Below are 15344 nucleotides of genomic sequence, written 5' to 3'. Positions count from 1 at the left end.
TTGCATTCTTGATGAATTTAATAATATTTTTTTGGTATATAACTGAAACTTGTTAATCAGTGTCTGTCGGTATTTATTTTAAATGTTTTAGTGAATGGTCGATTATAATGTATATATATATACTGATATTATATAGTAGTCAAAAAAGTATATACCAATATACATAAAACTTATACTAGAAGACGCAGCAACTTTTAGTATACACTTATTATTATAAGAGTAGTTGTGCTTTGCAGTTTCATCCGCTTTAAATTAAGACTTAAACATGTCCTGTGGGTAGTTTATGTTCATATTAATAATAAGTCTATGATAATTTATATTGAATGAAATGAATTGATCATCATTCGGAGATTGTGGAAGCAATACTTCTATTAAACTAGTTATATCTGGATCTATTACTTGATAATTGACGTTCTAACAAATTGTTAATCACACAAATTGTACAGTACAGTACTACACACAGTGTACAGTACTAAGACTGTCTTCACCACAGATATCTGAGTCTTTATAATGTATAAGATATCGATTCCTTAATGAGACTTAAGATCTTTTTCAAAATATTAACGTTATTTTTAATATTTGAACCTTTTTAATAAAAACGATGCCTAAGTCACCTGTTTGTGAATATATACACATATTATGTATGTATATAAATTTATTTTAGCGTGTAAATAAGAATAATTTTCCGTATGTATCATGTATCTTTTGTATAATTTCTAGGCTTGTACAGCCCCGTCTTAAGCAAAATAAAAGTCCGGGTGCAAACAGTCTTCGGGTGACTTACGTCTTACACTCCCCGAAAAAAAATTTAGTCACTTTATAGGGCGCCTCATGGTCTAATACTTGACCATCATTGGTGAGGCCCCAACCCGCGGCGGCTTTTTTAGTACATTTTTTGCACCCTGGGTCGTAAACGAATTCCTGTGTCTTTTGTAATGTTCTGTATTTTATCATTGTGTATTATAATAATACTTATCATTTCAAAATATGTGTAACCAAATGAACTAAACATCGATGAAAAAATTGTGAAAAATAAAAAAAAAATAAGTTTTTTTGTTTTGTTTTAAATAATTACCAATTCTCCTTTTACTATTTAACTGGCCATTAACAAATTTACTTTATAATATTTAGGAAAACAAATGAGGAAGGTAGTCAACACAAACTAAATTCTGTGATAGTTGAACATATTATATCTATAGAAGTTTTTAAATTACTCTTTCTTGAGGTAAATTTAATATACCTATATGTTTATTATTAATGTTATAAGTTCTCCGCTCAAAACAAAAATTGTGTAGGTAATTCATTTATCAGAGCAAAATTACACATGCGCAAAAAATGGCCTAAAATTTGTTAACATTATTGCTCTTTTAGAATAAATACCTTCAACATTTTTTGACTGCTAATTCCTAAAATTGCGGATTAAGTTCAGTATCGTAAATATTAAAAGTAGCAATATAGGTATTTGCTCGGAGTATAAAATTTATGAGCATTTTCTTAATAGTGAGCTTAAAATTCCGTTATCAATACCAAGCATTGTACACTCAGGCTGCAATTTTTGTATTTCACGATCGCGTTGATGCGATTGGTTGTTTCGTTGTAACAACATATTTATACGTTTCAAATAAACGTCCTACGATAGTGTATAAAAAGTCCACAACGCTCGACAAATATATTTTTCTACAAACAGCAATTCGCTTATAATCCAATATTGCTCAATGCCAACGATGCCTTGAACGAATGGAGTCAATTTTTATATTAAAGAAACTCAATTGATCCAAACCTTCAATTGGTAGAGAATTGTATTGAAAGGATTATTATATATGTTATGGTCACAGAAGTAAATATATATAAGCAAATGTGTAAGTATAAATATTGCTATATAAATCTATATATATATATATATACATATTTACTAACACGTATGTTATTCTGACTTCTCAATATATTTGTAAGCAGTGAAGAAAAAAAATTACATTTACCGCTTACTAAGTTAAACAAGAGCACATACATATTTGTTTAAAAAATCTTAAATTAACTTTTTTAAGTTTTACACTGCGCGGTTTTTAGTTGTGACAAACGTACATAAAAATTTCAATCGAAAAATGCACTTAACTGCTGACATCCACTTTAATTATACTGTCAAAGTTACCAGTATCAGCTTCGTCGATTTTCATGAAGACAATTTTTTCGTAAATACGTAATTAAATATCATAGATTATTCAAGCTTTCGACCAATGATATCGCTTCAATTTGATGTCAAATGTTGTTTATTTTGCTTTTGTTTTCTTGTGATTGGAATAGGCTATAAAGTGGATGGACCATGGAAGGCCACCTTTACAAGTAAACACTTTTTATTCGTTTATTAACTGAATAAATGAAGGAACCAAATTTTTATGTGATACTTTGTTTTATTGTGTACCATATAAATCACTTTTTTTTAAGCTACCTTTAATCAATTTTTAAGGCCAATATTTTACATCAGTCGTACAACTTAAAAATAGAATTGTAAACATTGATATATCTGCTTTTACTAAAATTACATAATACATAAGCTCTTTCATTTAAGCGAAACATTAAATGCTCAATATGTTTTTATCATCTATAAAAAACTCAACAAACATTACTTGAACACCACCCTATAACTAAGAATATATTCATGGAAATTATTTAAAAATAATAATAATGAGTATTATATTGACATCAAATAACTTGCTAACGCGTTTTATAATAAAATTTAAAAGTTTTTTTTTTACCTAAAATGGCCTTCTTATGGGTCCGTTCTTTGTAAGGCCAAAGTGTTCCTAAGAAGGCCAAATAAACAATGATTATCAATTACTTTTTTGAAGAAGTGAGACAAAACAAATTTAATTTTAATAAATTGATTAGAAGAATATATGAATGAATAATACTTTTATCATTTTTTTGTTACTGAATATTATTACAAAACAGTATAACAGTAATACGCCTGACCGTATTTCAAACCGACTCCCGCCAAAAACGAATGAATTAAAAACAAATTTAACCGCTTGACGTTAACGTTCGGAAAGTTAAGACTAATTTTTCTTATACTATAAAACGGTTAAAAAGAAAAATCTAAACAAATAAATACAAGTTACAAATTACTAGTGGGGAGCGACGTGGCGAAATAAATTTTAGACCTTCTCCTCAAAAGATAGATCAGGAGTGAGGCATTCATGGACAGTTTTACCTTACTTTGTGTAACTCACATTGGTTGTACTATTTTATATTATTTATTTATTATACAGTAAGGAACTGCAATTGTGTTCTGAGGAAAACTTCAATATTGTTCTGACGCTTCAAGGCAATAAATACCTCCACATATTTTAACAATATGCATAGTTGTATGAAACATTATGAAATTCTCAAATATTTTATCGCTTATAAAACTTTTAACTTTTAAAGGAGGTTGTTTACACATGGCATTGTTTAAAGGAATATTTTATGTATGTACTGTAGAGGAAGATAAACTTAAGTCATTGTTGATTGTTGATCGTTTACCCTGATAATTACTATAAGTTAAAGTTGATAAAATATGTTGGAATTGCTATTGCTTGAAACAAATATTTATATTTTATACCAGAAAACTGTTTTGTAGCAACAACGATTAACGTTATACTAAAGCTTTATCTACATAGTTCTGCGTAACTACGAGTCCGGCCGGGTTACAAGCTTATATCATATTAATACAATCTACATATAACACACCTCTATATATAATTATAATAACGGTCGTCTTATGGTATAAATATTCATTCGTTCCTATTTTAAATACAAAAATATTTATGAGGCGAACGCCTATTTTCTTGTTAAGAGGAACAAACTTATTTTCTCCGAACATTGCCTTGGTTTGTTTTTTAATTTGTAGGTAGACGAACAAATGGTACACATGATGTAGTCACCACCGCCCATTGACATTGGCGCTTTAAGAAATGTTAACCATTCCTTATATCACCAATACCTGTATTTACACTGGCTCACAACAATAATAAGTATTACTGTTTGGCGGCAGAATACCATAATGGGTGGTACCTGCCCAGTGCCCAGACGGGCTTGCACAAAGCCATAGCCCAAGTATTAATTTATTTTAATAGTAACAATGACATTATGCATATATTAATTCATATTTGTTTATATGAAATATAAAACGAATTTATTGTGACCACAGGTTTACTATTCAAGCGAAATTTTGTGAAAAAACGCGGCGCCATTGCAGTTGATGCACCATATACACGAAGCCTTAAAAAAAGTTATACATGTTCCTAAATTCCGAGTCTGAATTTAGAGTTTTTGAGAGGAAGACTTTTAAGTGCTTTTCATTGCTTTATCCAATATTAACTTTCTAATTCATTACAAACCGAAATGTCGACACGGACACAACTCTCGTCAGAATATCTCCAACTTTAACTACCCTAATTATTATGATATTTTCCGATTTTATGACTTCTTAAACCGAGGTTCTAAATTGAGGTTAATGTATGACCTCTTTTTATTGTACCTTTTTCCACAGCTGCATAAATATTGAGACGTTATACATTCGCAGAATGTCAAAGGAAGCGAGCCAATGTACACGAATATTTCTTGTTTTTCCTATATTATGCGTGTTACTACGGTAGTTGTTATCTGTCTGTCTAATATATCAGTGAGATTTAGTTAATTTTATTCGTTCATTTCTTGTGTTTCTTTTTAATTTACATTTCATTTCTAACAGTAATATAACCTACTCCATGAGAAAGAAACGATAATATGTTTTACTATAAAGTTTAAATCGACTATAATGTGTTTCCTTCGCGAGAAGCATATGTGTTTTTAAAAACATTGATTCTTAAAGTTTGTATTTTTCGATCCTATGAGAATTTATCTTGATGTAAATTTTTCCATAATGGAAGGCAATACAGACTAAGGGCGGCAACACGCGGCAAATGTGAGGCATAGTTACATCAAAGTGATTAATTTCTTAAGTTCTTTTGCACTGTTTTATTGATATTGATATATAACGATATCTGAAACGTCAGATTATTTAATTTGTGCAGTTGATCGGCGGTAGTTGCATTTACTATTCGAATATATGCACATATCGGAGTTGGATCGAAGCCGACGCTTTGAACAATTGGAAGAATTCATCAACTTCCCTTACCCGATGACATGGACGCGTGAGCTTCTACAATTGGGGCAGATATCGGTAGTGTGTGGAGAACCTAGTGAGAATATGATTTATGTGCAAACTCGAATCGATACATCGTTGCCGTAAGTAGCCAACATAAGGTATAACCTACGTCCAGCGAAGTGTTTGGATAACAACTATCAACAACATGATATACGGGCTTAAACAAAACGAGATTTAATTACGTAATGTAGTTTTCCCGAAGTTAACCACACATGTTTTAGTTCGTGGACATGTTAAACTTCCGTCAACTCACGATCTGTCGTTTAGTTGTCGACTAAATGATGAGTCAGTAATTTGTACTTAACTTACTAAAGTTACTTTAATCCAATGCAACATAAATCTTACATATACAGATTAAGAGACTTCGAGCATGTTCGATCGATTATCTTGAAAGATGGGATATATATTATATATTTTTGAGATGACGCTGTATATCATCAATTCCAATACATATCCTCCAGCTGTATGTATGTCCTTCACAATAAACATTTTGTGTGGCGTACTAAATTCTAAACTCCGAGGTTTTTTTTTTTTTTTTATTTTTTTTTATGTTAGAGGTGGCAAACGAGCAGGAGGCTCACCTGATGGAAAGTGACTACCACCGCCCATGGACATCTGCAACACCGAGGGGCTTGCAGGTGCGTTGCCGGCCTTTCAGGAAAGAGTACGCTCTTTTCTTGAAATGTCCGACAGATTCGCGACATTAATTGTTACTGATAAGTGTAGCAGTCGACTAGCTTGACTAGCCCTTCAATCAACAGCCTAGCCTCTTTACTACAGCACCGTTTAACTAGCGGCCTCAATAATAAATATGCAATGTATTTCTGCTTATATGCATTTACATGTACACGCGCCGCCTTCGCGAGTCTGGTCACAGTCACGTCACGTCATGTCGCATATAAGGGTGACGCGACCCTTTTGCCTCAACTAAAAATGGTTCAACGCGGTAAAATAATTTTCACTTCAAAAATATTACAGTGTAAGCTTTAATAAACGGTAATTGTGGACTAATCGCAATTATTGTAATGATGATGATTTCACCTGATCAATATCGGTCTCATCAAGTAACGAAAACTAGGCGAAGGACATAATATTATTGTGGATAAGTGCATTTGTGCAAGTGTGGATCTATGCCTTTCACTCTGTAATTCAATGGCATACCAAATGCGATGCATACGAAAAAAAATTCAGGCGTAGAGTGGCAGCATTGTATACTTTTTGAGGGATTATGTTATACGCCAGAATAACGCCAGTATAACATCATGCCTTAGTGTGTATACACTACCATCTTCCAAACTCCTGGCTATTTCTAAGTTATTGATAGGAAAACTCTTTTTGCCTGAGCTGGAAATTGAAGCGAGGGTCTCAGGTGCTTGATAAGCTAGCCACAAGAGCGACGAGGTAATCAATTACAATATTTACTGTTATAGGATAGCACCAGAACTTTAAGTGAATCGGTTGATATACACTCGTTAAAAATTCAGTTTCAGTCTGACCCAAATCCATGAAATACAAACTAACATCACTAAGTTACATTTCAAGTTATAATATATGAAAATACTCAGTGTTTTCCTACGAGTTTGTGTTTAAAATTTCTTAATTCAAACACAGACACCAAGCGGTGGTTTAGTGCCTTCAGCAGTTAGTATCACACACATATGAAATAGTCTAGTTAAAGTTTAATATCGTCCTAAGGCCTTCGGGGTAGTTAAAACGACAATAAAGTTCACTTAGATGAAAGTTTCTCATAAATCCCACCTACTTTGCAATTGACCATAATTGCACATTATTACCTTATACATTTCTATAGAAAAATATGAATAGTCACGATATTTGCTTGTTTTATTTCATTAAGAAGACAATCGTTACGAGTTTATAATATATTCATGTAAATTCCATATTAAAAAAATTGTATGCATCGTGGATCTCTGCATGATAATTATCTTCTAATTTCGAATATTGGCATCTAAGCGAACCAATTTAAAAGATACTCTGCATTTTTTACTAAAAGCTTAGTTTCATCATAGAATATTATATTCATAGATTAATTAATGGTAAAATCTGAATTTATACACTATATTTAAATATATTTTCAGTAATATATAATAAATATATATACGCGTGCATCTTAATCGATGATTTCGGGTTCAAACCCAGGCAGACACCACTAAATTTTCATGTGCTTAATTTGTGTTTATAATTCATCTCGTGCTCGGCGGTGAAGGAAAACATCGTGAGGAAACCTGCATGTGTCTAATTTCAACGAAATTCTGCCACATGTGTATTCCACCAACCCGCATTGGAGCAGCGTGGTGGATTATGCACAAAAACTTTCTCCTCAAAGAGAGAGGAGGCCTTAGCCCAGCAGTGGCTGCTAATGATCATATGGTCTGACAAAGTGACTGGCCATAAATATAAGCATGGGAACTGAATTAACCCTTGGTCCTTGCGCACTAAATTACACGACTACACGGGATCACTCATATTTTAGCATCTGAAAAAAATTGTCTTCTTAATTCGGACTCTCAAAAAAGACTAACAAGCAATATTTAACTTATTATAGCAAAAAAGCAGAAATCCGCTCTATATTCGTAGAATGGACTTTCATTGATACTATTATTCATCAATGTTTTATTACACAATTGACAAATAAAAACAAAAAAATAATTTAATCAAATGAATCACGTAGATCCACTCCGAGTATTCTTAAAGGGATGTTACTTTGCTGTACGGCTCAGCACCTGAATAGCTGATCAGTGATCGGTCAACGTAATATTGCGACCGAAATGACGTTGAGTGATTAAATGTTTTGTTATTGTATTAAAACAAATAAATTTATTATACTGGTATCATTTCTTGTCTCGTAGTCGAAAATGCTATTCGAACCGGATGGCACATTGCTGCAACATGTGAATCTTAACCTAAAATTCAGGATTAAACTCGATCCACCATTGAGTTTTCATGTATTTAATTCATGTTTATAATTTCATCTCTTGCTCGGCCGAGCTAAAAATCAGAAGAAACCTTGTATTTTATGAAAGCCTACCCGAAGTATGTCCACTCTACTAGAAAAATAGATGCGAAAAAGACGGAGAAAAAAATTTCGTGCAGGGGTACGGTAGACTCGATGGAATCTTATCCACATTAAATTACTAATAAATGATAAACCGTTTTTGTTTAGTTTTATTTATTTTACCCGAGCAAAACCGAGTTTTTATCTAGCTAATAATATTAAAGTGCAAGTCGTTTCTATGTAACATAATTCTTTGTTCGACTTCTAGGAAGGATTTTACAGCGTTTCTGCTATAAAACAAACTTCCACGTTGAAGGAATAATTTACAGTTACGACGTTCGTTATTGGTATTTTTTAATTAAACACAGTAGGCGGTATGTTAGTAATAAAAGTAGAATTAATAAAACGTTTACTAATAAAGAAATTCATGACGAAGTCCCTTTTTTACACGGTGCAAATTTCATACAAAGTAATAATAGATTAAATTTTCGTTTCAGTTCATTATTCTGATAAGGAATATTTTATGACTTTTATGAATAAAACATATCACGTTGTTTTAAGTTTATATAAAATTTAAAAATAGAATCTTGTGCTATTAGAACTAGGGAGACGTAAAACATTTATTTTAGCACCAAATTTTCACCAAAAAAAAACCTCGGATGTGAAAACAACCTGAGGATGACAGTTAGCAGTCTGATGAAAATCTGCTACATGTGTATCCACCAAACCCGCATCAGAACAATATGCTCCTAATGTGCATATCCCACCAGTCAGAAATTTACAGACTTCGCTTCACTGTTTCACCGATTACCATGAAAGTGTTCAGACTAAGTACTTTAATGGAACCATTTTAGATAATACGTAATGTCACTTTTCCTACAAAAACGGTTACTGTGTCTTCATCTGGTTCTAGTATCGGTTCATATATATGTCGGAGGGACAGCATCATCACTACCAACGTCAGACATCATAGGGGCGTATTGCTAGGGTGATCGAGCTAAGAGGAAACCACGAGTACATAAATCACGTTTATTTCACTTTCAAAGTTACTTTGTACAATGATTATTACACTTGGCAAACGAAGCGAATGACAGTTCCTAGGATGGAGGTACTGATCTCTACGAAGGCAGAATAGTAACTGACTGTCGTCTCTGTGCACCGCCATCGGGCAGGCTCCGTCGTAGCACGAAGTCAGCCGCGTTCTGACGTAATCTCGATGGTGCTGCCACCTCGTGGGAATCGTGCCGCGCTTCGTTTCGCTACCATATACATGACCGTCTCCGACATATATAAAATTTTCATTTTTTTGGAAGTTGCGTGATTCCCTCACAGCTTCTAATTATTTGAACAAGAAAATTAAATTATGAAATTAGGCTTGTATTTCTGCTTATTATTTACTAGACGTACATTATTATCAGGTCACAGATCTCGAGGTTTTTGGATTCAAACCCCAGGCCGGCCGATAAATGGCAATTGGGTTTCGAAACGCCTGATATCTCTGGTCGGATCTGCCGGTTTACGGGCGTGACATAATAGACAGGGTACCAGTGTTTTCGCAAAAACTTGTGTATTATAATATGTCTCACTTAGTTTGCTGGTCCTCCTTGTTATTGGCTACCGTGAGTGAAATCGGTCAGGATGACATCATCACCATCATTTGGCTTCGCACGGGTATAATAATTAATAAGTAATACTTTCTGTTAGTAAGTCGTCAACAACACTCACAAACATTGGCGCGGTAACATTAACCATTACGTACATATCCAAAGCACCGCGAACCTTGGGAACTAAGATGTTGTGTTCCTTGTGGCTCTCTCACATTTGAAACTGAATCAAAACAATAGTAACGTACAGCTGCTTTGTGGTGAATATAACATGATAATGCGAGGAGATTAACCTAAACGGCGTGCACAAAAGAATTGTTTTGAAAAAATAATGACATTTTAACGGGAATATTAAGTTAAGTTAAAGATGGGGGTGTACCACATTCTTTTTATAGTGAACAATGACATTACGATCGTAGGTTTGTCTCAAGGAAACTGGAAACTTTCGCCTTTAGAGGAAGAGTCTCCCTCTTCCTCTTCTTCTTTTTCCAGAAGTGGGTAATTTATGGGCATGTTCCTTTAGTGTACTTTTTTTGAAATAATTGCATTTTATATTTTAAATGAAAATACACGTGTAATTTGTAAAAATTGACTGTAACTTATCGAAGCCATCTAATGTATTTTTCATAATAATTATAACGGTACTTAAAACTGCCGAATCTCGATACTTATATTTCATAGCTGATAGCATATGCACTAGAAATTGACGTTGAGCACGCCGTAAAGTTAAATAATAAAATTTAACTGTGTACAGTCAACACTAAAATGTGTCCTTCGGTATTTTATGTAGGAGCTAATAAAAAAAAATCTCCTTTCCTTGATCTCTAAACGTTTCAATATAACTCTTGCCGATGTAAGGTTTATATGAAATATTTGGATTAAGTGAGGTCAAGAAAATACGCTATAACAGGTGCGGTATTCATGATTTTATGAAAACCTCCTTTGATTTGTTAAGGGGATTCCTTTATCGAACCTTTATAAGTACTTGGTTTTAATCAGTTCCAATTGAATTAGTGTGTTTCATATTGTCATTGGAAATTATTTTATAAAATCCTTCCCTGGGGTCACAAGCTTATCTCTTTATCTAATTGATTTCAAACCGTTTCAGTGGTTGCTTCGTAAAAAGAAAAGCGAACCGATTGACTATAATACTAGAAAATGTCTGACGCGAGTTTTAATACCCCTTTTAATTTGGTTTTAAGCTTTTGTCCAATTCAAATACCATTTTAATATTCTCCGTGCTAGTATGTATTCCAATATTGCTTAAAATAATAATTGTTTTTAGTATGCATCGAATGAATGTGGTTTGGTGTCGTTAATTTAGTAACGAAAATAATTTCAGATATTCTACCGCCAAACAGCAGTGCCTAGTATTGTTATGTTCCGGTTCGAAGTGTGAGTGAGCCACAAGAGACATAATATCTTAGTTTCGCAGTTTGGTGGCGCATTGGCGATGGGGCTTATGGACGATGGTGACCACCTACCATCAGGTGGTACCAATTTGCTTGTCAGCCAACTTATATCATTAAAAAAAATCAAGTGAAAGAAAACATTTTAAGTTCCTTTTTCAAACTATTAGACATATTAAATACGTGGTTGAAAATTACATTGGCAATAGTCATACTCGTTTAATCTTGTCGTCAAGCAACGTTACGTCGCTACGCATCAGCGTTTATCTAGTGGAAAATTAGTATCGAGTCCAGTGAAGCGCAATCTCGTCAATTTTCACATACGTGTAGTTCCAATAAAATCGTCATATACGTGACTGCAATACATATTTTTTTTGATTCACACAAACGAATTCCTTATATATTTTATGAATTATTTTCATCCATTTTTAGTTGTTTTGTCTTCTTCGCTAGTAATCAAGCGTCTTCTATCTATATTTATAAAAATATCGCTGTTTTTATTGAACGCCCATCACGCAAATATCACTGAATAATTGGATATGAAATTCGTAACAATATATTCAGCATGTTTCTGAAAAGGTTTTAGGATAAACATTAGCATACAATCTTCTTTAAGGTTTATACCTTATTTTTTATTATTATATATGTTATCATATCCAAAGCAATGCGTGACCGGGTCCGCTAGCTTACGATAGAAATAGGATAAGAAAAAACAGTTCATGGCCTTTTTCTTCCAATGAACCAATCCAATCCAATGAACCGATTTTATTTTGATAGCTTTTAACGAGTTTTATTATTTCTAGATGAAAAAAAAAGAATTATAAAACTGTATTTTCAAAACATGCAAATTCATATAATATTGTTCCTGATTATGGTCAAATTTCCATTGAGTGACCACCATGTACACACTGGTTACTTTATAGAATCCAACCAAAATAAAAATACTAAAATATACAACCACCTTTAAAAGTCTGAGCATAATCGTAATATCTTGTTTAAATAATATACCATTACATATTAAGAAGCTTGCATAGATATTAAAAACAGAATCACTCAATTCCTTATTGATAAATAATTCTATTATATGCTATTCGATTCATGAATTTATAAATGACTCCTTGTCGCTTGCGGCTTTGCTAGAGTTTTTGCTAGAGTTTAGGGGTTGGTCGTTAAATATTATAATGGTCGTAATAAAATAACCAGTATACTTCCTTGGAGTTCAAGCTAGCTAGTTCAGTGGTTACGCCGAGAAGGAGCAACAGACAGACAGAGTAACTTTTGCATTTATAATATTAGTATAGATAATTTACAAATACATGAGTTATGCTAATATATTACAAGGGAGATGAATATTTAGTATGGCATTTTATTTTATAACCGAATGGCGCACCAACGTAATACAGACCACAGATATTATTATAAATTAACTTTTATTAGCTACTTATCTGTAGCATATAAAACATATTGATTAATTGTACTATTAATAGGTACTTTTCAAATAGAGCTTCATCAAAAAAAATTCAACGAAATAATTTGGCTTACAGTTGATAGTCGATTTTTTAGAATGGCAATTACTGAATATTGGACAACATCACATACATTATTCTGATCCCAATGTAAGTAGCTAAAGCACTTGTGTTATGGAAAATCAGAAGTAACGACGGTACCACATACACCCATACCCAAGACAACATAGGAAACTAATGAACTTTTTTCTACATCGACTCGGCCGAGAATCGAACCCTCGGAGTGGCGTACCCGTGAAAACGGTGTACACGCTACTCGACCACGAAGGTCGTTAAAAGACCACGAAAACTAAGATGTTGGGTTACTAAGGACGTAACATCTTAGTTTTCGTGGTTCATGTTCCATAGTATTAATATGTGACTCGTTGATCATCAGACAGCGTAGTTATCATATTTAGGTTCCAATTTCAAAGATATACAAATTCCAATTTCAAAGTATAGCTTGCTTGTATATTTTCATACAATATTTATAACAAAATTAATAATTTATAAATAGATGTTGTTTTATAAATGTAATTAAACGAGGATCTGTTCATAGACGCTCTCTTTACGCTTCGAAGTTTCGCCATACATGTTTATTTTGCTAATAAATCAGTTTACATAAACTAGAAATTGTTGTTTAACGCTAATGGAGTAATCGGTGTCTAGATCGTATCTCTATAGAATAAACAACACTGTTAACTTGTTTTAATAATACTGGTTTGTAATTTTGCTTAATGAGCAAATTTATTCCATGCCTTTTTACCTTATTAACATTCATAATTTTTCTTCAAAATTAAAGTGGTTGTTCCAGTGTTAGACAAAGAGGAAACGATTTAAATCTTCCGTTGAAAGATTTGTAAATTTTTATACACTATTCACAGTATTCTAGGATATGCTATCGTGACGGTAGCATGCGAAAGCGATCCCGTGACGCCAGCTGAAGATACAGAGAGGGTACCGCTGGTTTTTTAGTAAGAAACACTAGGCGTCCTGGGCAAAGTCGATCCCACATACCCCCACTTCATGGAGGTTGTGTACAAGTTTGAAGGATATTTAATTTTTTTTGAACTATTTTTATTTAAGGAAATAAAATCTGATGGCAAGTAGTCATCTTAACTTATAGACACTTGTACTTTCAGAAATTTAAACTAATTCTTATAATGTCACGTTGCCGCCAATTCTGGAATCTAGGATATTTTCCTTGTGCCTGTTTATTATAAGTTGTCATGTATACATTGCAAGAGATCAGAAGATGAAAAAATAATGTTTAATACATAATTAAACTTAGTTTCTATTACATATATGTACATCAGGTGATTAACTTTAACAAAACCTAATTGGTTGAATAATAATAATCGTTACGATTGACAATCAAGGGAACCCTCCGACGACTAACGAACCAATGACAATTCCCGAACTCACTATTTTCACAAGATCCGTTGGTATAAGAATCAAGAATGCTAATTCTAGTTTCCGTTGAAGGATAAATAATAACCCAGTTTTTATTACAAGGGATTTAATGAGATATAAGAATCTTTATTTGTTAGTTCTTTTAAATTATTTAACCGTAACTTGTACCATTAAATATACTGTATTGTAGAAGATGGATGAAGAGTGGGGAAAACATATAAAAAGCAGCGCCAGCACCCGGCGCGCTCTTTGCTGTTCGGCTGTTATCGAGTCAACATCTCGGCAACGTCATTCTGTTTGTTGGGTTTTTCGTTAGATTGTTCCGTAATTGTTGTAATAGTTTCGGAGGTCTTACATTTTTAGTTTTTGTTTAATTTAATTTTGGTTTGTTAAATTTAATTGTTTTCAAAGTAGATTCGTTTTGTAAATTGTTTTCTTGAGGGTAGTAATAAATTTGTATTTAAAAAAAATAACTTCTGGTCTTATTTCTAAGAGTATATTATAAATGATAAATGCCCCTCTGCTGGGATAGAGCCGAAGGGCCTAGGATCTGAGCGCTATGTAAAATGTTCAGTGCTTCTACCAACAAGCTGCTCCGATGTTGGTTATACATCTGCAGATTCTCATCTGACTCATCTCCGCTGAGCACGGGATGAATTATAAACAAAAATTTAGAACATGATAATTTACAAGACAACATGGATATGTCGTAATCGACTACAAAATTTGTATAACCGAGATTCAATTCAATTCTTAGTTATGCCGACAGGGCATAGATTATTTCGCCAATGTGTATAGCCGAGATATTTCGATACGAAATCCGTAAAAATGAGAAAAACGGGCGGCCATGTTTGACGTTTACGGGTGCGTTCAGAAAGCTTTCTGAATGTGTAAAGAATGATTATTGTTAGTTTTCACTCTTTTAAATAGAAAAATATAAATGTTTGATAATCATAACGTTTACAAAATATATATATATGAAAAGTAAATAATAAACCATATTCGTTTAGTTTTATTTATTTTATATTTTATGGTGTCATCTAGTGAAAATATAATACAGTCCAATTTTACTGCATTTTTTCCCCCTTAACAATCTTAAATTGCTAATAATGTTATGGTATCTATGTTGTCATTATGAAGGAAGAAGAACCACTAATTATAAATTATTATACTATGAATGACAGACATATAGACCAATTTTAACCTTTTAGTGCA

At 32.8% G+C, this 15344-nt stretch overlaps 1 protein-coding gene across 1 annotated transcript in view; it reads left to right on the top strand.

Moving 5' to 3' along the window:
* Positions 1–15344, top strand: part of LOC113400588 (glyoxylate reductase/hydroxypyruvate reductase-like) — a 501977-nt gene that overhangs the window by 86935 nt on the left and 399698 nt on the right. The window lies entirely within an intron of this gene.

The sequence above is a fragment of the Vanessa tameamea genome, chromosome 17 (assembly GCF_037043105.1).
Source record: "Vanessa tameamea isolate UH-Manoa-2023 chromosome 17, ilVanTame1 primary haplotype, whole genome shotgun sequence".
In the NCBI taxonomy this organism is placed as follows: Eukaryota; Metazoa; Arthropoda; class Insecta; order Lepidoptera; family Nymphalidae; genus Vanessa; species Vanessa tameamea.
The sequence above is the reverse complement of the archived record's forward strand: the minus strand, read 5'-3'. Positions and strand labels throughout refer to the sequence as shown.